Source organism: Rhineura floridana, chromosome 2 (genome assembly GCF_030035675.1).
Source record: "Rhineura floridana isolate rRhiFlo1 chromosome 2, rRhiFlo1.hap2, whole genome shotgun sequence".
Taxonomy (NCBI): Eukaryota; Metazoa; Chordata; class Lepidosauria; order Squamata; family Rhineuridae; genus Rhineura; species Rhineura floridana.
This window is the reverse complement of record NC_084481.1, coordinates 206,025,573-206,034,343: the sequence shown is the minus strand read 5'-3', so window position 1 is coordinate 206,034,343 and position 8,771 is coordinate 206,025,573.

Sequence of the window (8,771 nt, the reverse complement as noted above, 5' to 3'; positions counted from 1 at the left end):
TCGGCTGCCTCGTCCATAATCAAATCATGGATGAGGGGGTTTTTATTATGTACCGATCTGGCATTAAAAAGCAGCAGCTGGAGATCTGAGAGTTGGCTGAGAGAACAACCAACAACCCTGCGGGTATGAGAAGGACCGGAACAAGGCACAGCCACAACATGTCTGGGCCGCGTTCCCCTTACCTGGCATGTCCTTCTCATAGCACCATACCTCCCTCTGCCCGTCACTACGGCAATTGGGGTCCCCTCATGTCTCCCCGCTAGGTGGAAAGATCTCTTCCCCAGGCACATTGTAAACTATAAATACAAAAAGAAAAATACAAAAGACTCAAATACATAAAATACACACTCACTCACAACGTACATTCATACAGACACCCACACATCCAGTTCAAATCCACACAACATACATAGTCCCGCACTCTGTACATGGACGGCAGTTCTGGACCTCTCTACTTCACGAAGAGCACCACCCTCGGAGATTCAAATGAAATTCAGATGACACGATAACGAAAGGCGTGGGCCGCCAAGGCTAAACGCACCCCGCAGCGATGAAGATGAAGGCCCGCAGCGATGAAGATGGAGACACGCCAACAGCAAGCGGAACGCCAGCTGCAACAGCAACGGATCACAAGCCACAGCAAAAGAGCACGGCGACAGCAGCAGCAGCACCAAACACAGCCACGCCCACGACGGAGAACGCCAGCCACGGCAATGACCGCGGGAGGGGACCCGCCACCCGGCAACGGCCAGCCACCGCCCCCCGACGAGCAACAAGGCGACCCAAGCCACACAAACGGAGAGCGGAGCCCGGCGGCAGCAACAGCGAGGACACAGCAGCCGCGACAACGGAGGCAGCAACGAGGACACAGCAACGGCAACGGCAGACGAGAACGCCACGGCAGCAACAACAGAGGCTGCAGCGAAACACAGCAACGGAGGCGACGGGGATGACACAGGCCACACCAGCAGGCAGCACACAGCGGCAGCAACCCAAAAGGGCCACACAAGCTGCGACATACGACAAGAACAGCAGCCGCGGGGAGCAGCGGGGAGTAGATTTCTACTCCCACAACTTGAGGTGACTTACAACATGATATAAAACCTAACAAATCCAACTCTTAAAAAAATAAAATTAAAAGTCTTAAAATATAGGTTGGTATTCAGTGCTAGTCTTATCAGAGCAAACACACTGAAGTTAATAGACATGCCTAATTACAAGTTGGTGTAATTACATTACATGCCTAATTACACTGTAATCATTAATTACAGTGGGTCTACTCTGACTTAGATGAATACAACCCTTATCATTCCAAAAATTCTAACAAGATATTTTCCTCTGGGAAGCTCAAGCTCACACACAGGACATGATGGAGAAAGCTGACTGTTGCTCCCAGCTAGGGATGAAGAAATTTGATTTGTTTGCATTTTAATGAGAAACTACTTCACACTTCTTGAACCAATATGTAAACTGAAACACAGCTATCCTGCGAAATTTGCAGTACTCTGAATTGTGTGATGCAGTTATCCAACCAAACAATATATACAAAATGCATATATAAAGGGACAATGTGCATAAAAGCATATATTTTAATGAAAAGAACATACAGAAATGCATTATATTCAAAGAAATCACTTGTAAAAATGTTTATTAGTCAAGACTGCATACAAATATGTGTTTATTTGGTGAAATTCACACTAAAATGTTGATAAATTTTCATGAGGATTTTTTTTTTAAATTGCACTTTCCTGCAGAACTGTGGGGAACAGAATTTAAGATTGGAAAAAGGAGAAACTTACAGAACTGAAATTGACAGATTTGTCTACCCCTATCAGAGGTATACCAGCACTGAATACAGATGCACCATTCTTGAAGTTATGAAGGACTGAGCCCTCTTATAACAGGAAAAACACATTGGATTACTGGAGCACACTAAGCAGATCTACAACATAATACATTTATTTATTATTTGATTTATATCCCGTCCTTCCTCCCAGCAGCAGCCCAGGGCGGCAAACAAAAGCACTAAAAATAATTTAAAACATCATAAAAACAGACTTTAAAACACATTAAAACAAAACAACTTTAAAAACATTTTTTTAAAAAGCTTTTAAGACATCTTAAAAAACATATTGTTTTAAAAAAAAGGTTTAAAAACATATTAAAAAGTAATTCCAACACAGAAGCTGGCTGGGATGAGATCTCAACTTAAAAGGCTTGTTGAAAGAGGAAGGTCTTTAACAGGTGCCGAAAAGATAACAGAGATGGTGCCTGTCTAATATTTAAGGGGAGGGAGTTTCACAGGGTAGGTGCAACTACACTAAAGATCTGTTTCCTATGTTGTGCAGAACAGACCTCCTGATAAGATGGTATCTGTAGGAGGCCTTCACCTGCAGAGGGTAGTGATCGACTGGGTATATAAGGGGCAAGATGATCTTTCAGGTATCCTGGTCCCAAGCTGTATAGGGCTTTCTACACCAAAACTACAACCTTGAATTTGGACGGGTGGCAAATGGGCAGCCAGTGCAATTCTTTCAGCAGTGAGGTGACATGTTGGTGACACCCTGCCCCAGTGAGCAGTCTCGCAGCAGCATTTTGCACCAGCTGCAGCTTCCAGACCAACCGCAAGGGCAGCCCCACATAAAACATGTTACAGTAATCCAGCCCAGAGGTTACCAGTGCATGGACAACAATAGTCAGGCTATCCCCATCTTACCAGCCGAAGCTAAAGCTGTCTTACCAGCCAAAGCTGATAAAAGGCACATAGGCACGGAGGCCACCCGGCCCTCTAGCAAAGATGGATCTAGGAGCACCCCCAGACTACAAACCTGCTCTTTCAGAGGGAGTACAACCCCATCCAAAACAGCCAACTGACCAATTATCTGAATTCAGGAACCACCAACCCACAGTGCCTCCGTCTTGCTAGGATTGGCTCTCATCTAGCCCACCACTGAGTCTAGGCAGTGGTCCAGGGCTTGCACGGCCTCTCCCGATTCAGATGTTACAGAAAAATAGAGCTGGGTATCATCAGCGTACTGCTGACACCTTGCCCCAAATCTCCTGATGACCGCTCTCAAGGGCTTCATATAGATGTTAAACAACATGGGGAACAAGATGGTACCCTGCAAGACCCCACAGCACAACTGCCAGGGGGCCAAAGACAATCACCCAATGCTATTTTCTGAAAACGACCTTGGAGATAGAATTAGAACCACTGTAAAACAGTGCCTGCAATACTCATCTCAGCAAGTCGGCCCAGAAAAATACCATGGTCAATGGTATCGAAAGCCGCTGAGAGATCAAGTAAGAGTAACAGGGTTGCACTCCCCCTGTCTTTCTCCTGATAAAGGTCATCCATCAGGGCGACTAAGGCTGATTCAGTCCCATAACCAGGCCTGAACCCAGACTGGGATGGGTCAAGATAATCTTTTTCATCCAAGCGTACTTGCAATTGCTGCACCACAACTCTCTCAATCACCTTCCCTAAAAAGGGGATATTTGCAACTGATGGGTAACTGTTGCAAACCATTGGGTCCAGGGTGGGCTTTTTCAGGAGCGGTCAGATCACTGCCTCTTTCAGAGTGGCTGAAACCACTCTCTCGCGCAATGATGCATTGACCACACCCTGGATCCACTCAGTCAACCCCCCTCAGCAAGCTTTAATAAGCCAAGAAGGGCAAGGGTCGAGAGGACACGTTTCTGGCTGCATCATCGCAAGCACCTTGTCTACGTCATCAGGCCGCATCAACTGAAACCGTTCCCAAGAAGTTGCAGCAGACGTTGCACTGAACACCTCATTGGGGACTACAGTAGATGTGGATGGGGCATCAAGACTGCTACGGAGGCGAGCAACTTTACCCTCAAAGTGCCTTGCAAACAATTCACAGTGGGCCTCCAAAGGGTCTAAACGTCCATTTCCTGGAGTTAATGTCAACAGACTCCTGACAATATGGAAAAGCTCCACAGGACAGCTGCTTGATTATGCGATAGAGGCAGAGAAGTGGGCCTTCTTCACCGCCCTCACCACTACACAGTAGGCACGGTTATGATGTTTTACTCGTGCCTGATTAGCCTCACAGCATGTCTTTCACCATTTGCGCTCTAGCTGTCATCCAGGCTGTTTCATTGCCCTTAGCTCACTGGTGTACCAAGGTGCAAACCGGGTTTTACGCCAGACAGGGCGCTTGGGGGCAACTGTGTGAAGAGCCCGACACACCTCACTGTTCCACAGCGTGACAAGGGCTTCAACAGGGTCACCTGCTTTTATCTACTGGGAACTCCCCCAGGGCATTCAGGAATCCAGTGGATTCCATTAGTCTCTGGGGGCGGACCAACTTAATATGTCCACCACCCCTGCAGGAAAGGATCAGAGCAGCAAGTCTAAACTTCACCAAGTGAACATACCCAAGTGAGGTATGGTGTTGTTGTTTTTTGCCATAAGTAAAAGTGAACTACCTATAAACTTTGTTCAGAGTCTATGTTCAACAGTCAAATTTGTTTACAGTAAGATTTCCTCCTTTATTTTACATTTTCTATCTATTTTCAAACATCACGTTTCCCTTTTCCTTTGAAATACGGTGTGATAAAACAAACAAATGCACAAGTGAGTACGTTTTTTTTTAGAAGCTGTATGTTTTTCTAAGGCAGACTTTTGAGAATATGTATAAGTATATGAAAATAAAAATGAGGTATTTTTACCTGTGCACTTGTTGTGTCTTGCTTTTTGTGCATATCATCCTCTTAAGGTGTGTATCTTGCAGTCAGCTTAAGTAACGAACCAGAGATGGCCAACCAGTTATATATGGGAGACTGTTTAACTCTACAGCTCAGAGACTGACTCTTTTGCACACATTACTGCCATGGCATCCAGGACCCTACATGTCAGGGTCATAGGTAGCAATGGAGAGAGTGCTGGGAAATGGGCACTAGGACCAAAGAGCAAGCAGAATTGGAAGGCAACCAAGAGTCATGGTTGGAGAACAAGCCAAGGGTCAGCAGGACCAAAGAACAAGTCAAGAGCAAGAAAAGAAGTGTGAAATATGCTAGAGCTCAGGTAGACTTTGTTGTTCAAGCAAGGCTTAGCTGGAAAAGGAAATCCTTTAAAATTCTTCCTGTCTTGGAGGAGCCAAAAACTAGTCGTGGCAAGTGGAGCCAGAACAGATCTGGAAGGTTCTTACCTGATAGAGCAGCCTTTCCCAACCGGTGTGCCTCCAGATGTTGTTGGACCACAACTCCCATCAGCCTCAGCCATTGGCAATGCTGGCTGAGGCTGATGGGAGTTGTGGTCCAACAACATCTGGAGGCACACCGGTTGGAACAGGCTGTGATAGAGCAATCTGGGATATAGCAAAATCTATACATAAACAAAAACAATTAGGAATCTTAGGATAAGGAGGCTTATCCACATGGGAGAATTACTTTGTACTAAAGATGCTGTTTTTACTTCCATTTTCTATTTACACCATCCACAGCAAGGGCTCAATGCCAGCTACAAACACAGTGTCTTCTATTCACACTGAAGGGAAGGATCAATCATGCAGTTTCCTAATCATCATGCCTTCTGATTTAACATTTCCACTCCCTCTGGTTACTTGGCAACCAAGCATGTTCAGTTTGTTCTACCAGTAAGTTTCATTTAAAAAAAACCCACCCGGAAGTGCGATTATTTATATTTTCACTGTCCAATATAGCTGAAATACAAATCTTTGATTGAGCAGTGTTATGCTTTTGTGCACAATTTGCGACAACATAAAAAAGGCCAGCAGAAAGGGGGAGAGCAGCCAGAAGTTGCTTTTTAGCATACAGTAGGGCCCCGCTTCCCAGCGCTTCGCTTCCCGGAGTTCCGCTAATGCCGTGGCTTTCGTTTTCTATTTTAAAGCCGATTTTTGCTCTTTTGCGACGTTTTGGTGTCATTTTTGCGCAACTGCCCCATTATAGTCTATGGGTTCTGCTTTATGGCAATTTCCGCTTTACGGCAGGGGTCCGGAACGGAACCCGGCGTATAAGCGGGGCCCTACTGTACAATACAGGAAATAAAATGGACGAAGGAAGGAGGGATTGGGCATGGAGATGGGAAGGATTGACACACCCACCTACAAGCATCGGAGCAAAGCGTCTGCAAGCACTACAGATACAGAATGAAGATGGTTTTTTCCCTTTTCTTATTATCTGTGGATTGGGTTAGTATGTATTTACAGGGGGAAAACTGTGTGCAGCTCTTTTGGCTCTGCCTCATTTTCTAAGTTTGTTTTTTCACAAAGGGTTTATGAGGTTCCATTAAGGCTTTGCAATTCACTTGTAATAATATTATTATATGTCAATATAAATTTTCACTTACAATCTGTCTCAACAGAGTAGGCTATGCCAGATGTCAAACACATTCATTTCACATATTTTAGGTCATGGCCTGGATTGTTTGTTTAGGTGACACAATGGAAATCATTTCAAATAAACAAAAGTATTGCAAGATCGTGCATTCTTCTAGATACTTTCCTATTCAAAAACATTCCTGAAACAATTTTTACCAATCAAGTTGCTGACAATTATAAATTTAATGTATTAATTAATTCATACAATTAATACATACGATTACAATTAATTAATTGAACTCCAGTTTTAAGTGAAACAAATGCAAGACACTGAAAACAAGCTGCCCGCACTCAGAACATAGGAATAATTTTGATAGGCTTAACAGGGCTCCATAGCTGGCGTTATGTTGTTCTGTGGCTATATGCCAATTCCTATGTCATGACTGGCTGGATTGCCATCAGTTCAAAAAGGAAAATCAGGAACCTGTAAAGCTTCAGTTTGGAGGACCCTAGAGCCCTGGGGAAATGCTAATTACCCCCCCACCAAAGTTATGACAGGAGACCTTCGACGACCTCCAATGCACCTACCGCCACAATGAGGCGCCCCGCACCTAGCCCTGCTTCCAGGCCCTCTTCCTCCTCTACAACCTGGTGAATCATGTCTCCTGAGGATGCAGCTGGAGCTGCCTCGGCGCAGTTTGATCGACTGCTGAGGAAGTCCTGCGCCGCTTCGGCATGTGGGAGAGCTGCGGCCTCAGCGTGGAGCATGTGCGGCGGCTCCGGGAGAAGTATGAAGCCAAGGGAAACGAACACCTGCAAAAGCCGTATTGAAGCAAGTGTCTCTTCTCCACCCCCACGCCTTTAACAGTGGTATTAAAAAGGAGGTTGAGGTTGCAATTTTATCAACATGGCAAGTTCTCTGGAAGATGATGGGACTTGTCTGTGCTACCGTGCATAAATTCATGAATGTGGTGTTTCCAGCTACTCCACTACCTCCGGCCTTTGGAGGGCTTGCAAGAAGTGGCTGCAGGAGTGAGACTGCGAGTAACATCATGGGTGGGGTGTTTCTAGGAGCAAAGCTGAAACTTTGTGGCCTGCTAAAGAATGTAATGTTATACTTATAGTATTGAAAAGGTTTTTGTGTTTGCTGTGACATTTGTTATTGTTTTATTACTGCTGTTGTATTATTTTATCATGAAATTGTTTTGTAATTGTTGTTTGCTTTTGTTGTAAGCCATTTCAAGCAATTTTTTTTGTAAGTCGCTTTGAGTTCCATTTTGGAAAAAAGTAACTAATAAATATCAATATCAATATCAATATCAATAATAATAATAATAATAATAATAATAATAATAATAATAATAATAATAATCTCATCTGTCAAAACTATTTGCAATATTTGTCCCCAGTTGTTGCTTTGGTCCCAGGTTGGCTCAACAGAATGGCATATAAGGCCAATTTGTGATGTGTGACGTCAATAAGCAGAGAACAAAATGGAAATGGTGAGTCAAACATTCTGTCCCACCTCTACCTGTGGAGACTGCCAAAAAGTGATACCACATTGCAAGGAAGTCGCCTGGGGGTTTAAACAGCAGTAAATGCTTACCCTGTAGACTGGTTTGATAGTGTCAAAGGTCTCATATGACATTGCTACATTTTTCTGGTAGAAAATGATACTATTGTGCAGTATTTATATATGTTTGTAAGATTAAATGGCTTACAAATTCCACAGTCATATACTGTAGAATGATTTTTTAAACTGCTACGTGGTTTGGAACTTACTTTGAATCACTGACCACTATTATTTTGTCTTATTTCATATTACAAATTTGGGATTTGAAGCACTTTTGCTTAGCTGTGGGGCGTATGTGGGATCTACTTTCACTGATGAGATATGCATATGATGTGTGAAAGTGTATCATACTTTGTAGAAGCTCAATGTGTAGTGGTGATCACCATTATCAGAGTAAAAATTAACAAGTAAAAAATTAACAGGCCACTACCCTGAGTGAACACATTTGCCCAAAGCAAATCTATATGCCAAAAGAAGGCCATTAATCAGTCCATAGGTTAGTGGTATAGCACAGATGTTGCATGTAATAGGTCCCGGGTTCAATTCACATCACTGCAGGTAGAAGGACTGGAAAAGATTATCTGTCTGAGACCCTGAAGAGCAGCTGCCAATCAGAGTAGGCAATACTAGCCTGGCTGACCAATAATCTGGCTCAATAAAAGGCAAAGTACAATGCAGGTTTGAGTTTTTAAACATCACAGCACACATCCCTCCTACCTAATCTTTAGTCTGAATCAGCTCCCTGTGTGTAGCAATGGATCAGACAAAAGACTTAATCGATGGTTTACAAATAAGCGGTTACTAGAAGTAAAGCACATTTATATTGTAGAGCAAAGAGTTCTGTGCAGGGAGCATAACTGCCATTAGTATGAGGGTGGAAAGAGGAAGTA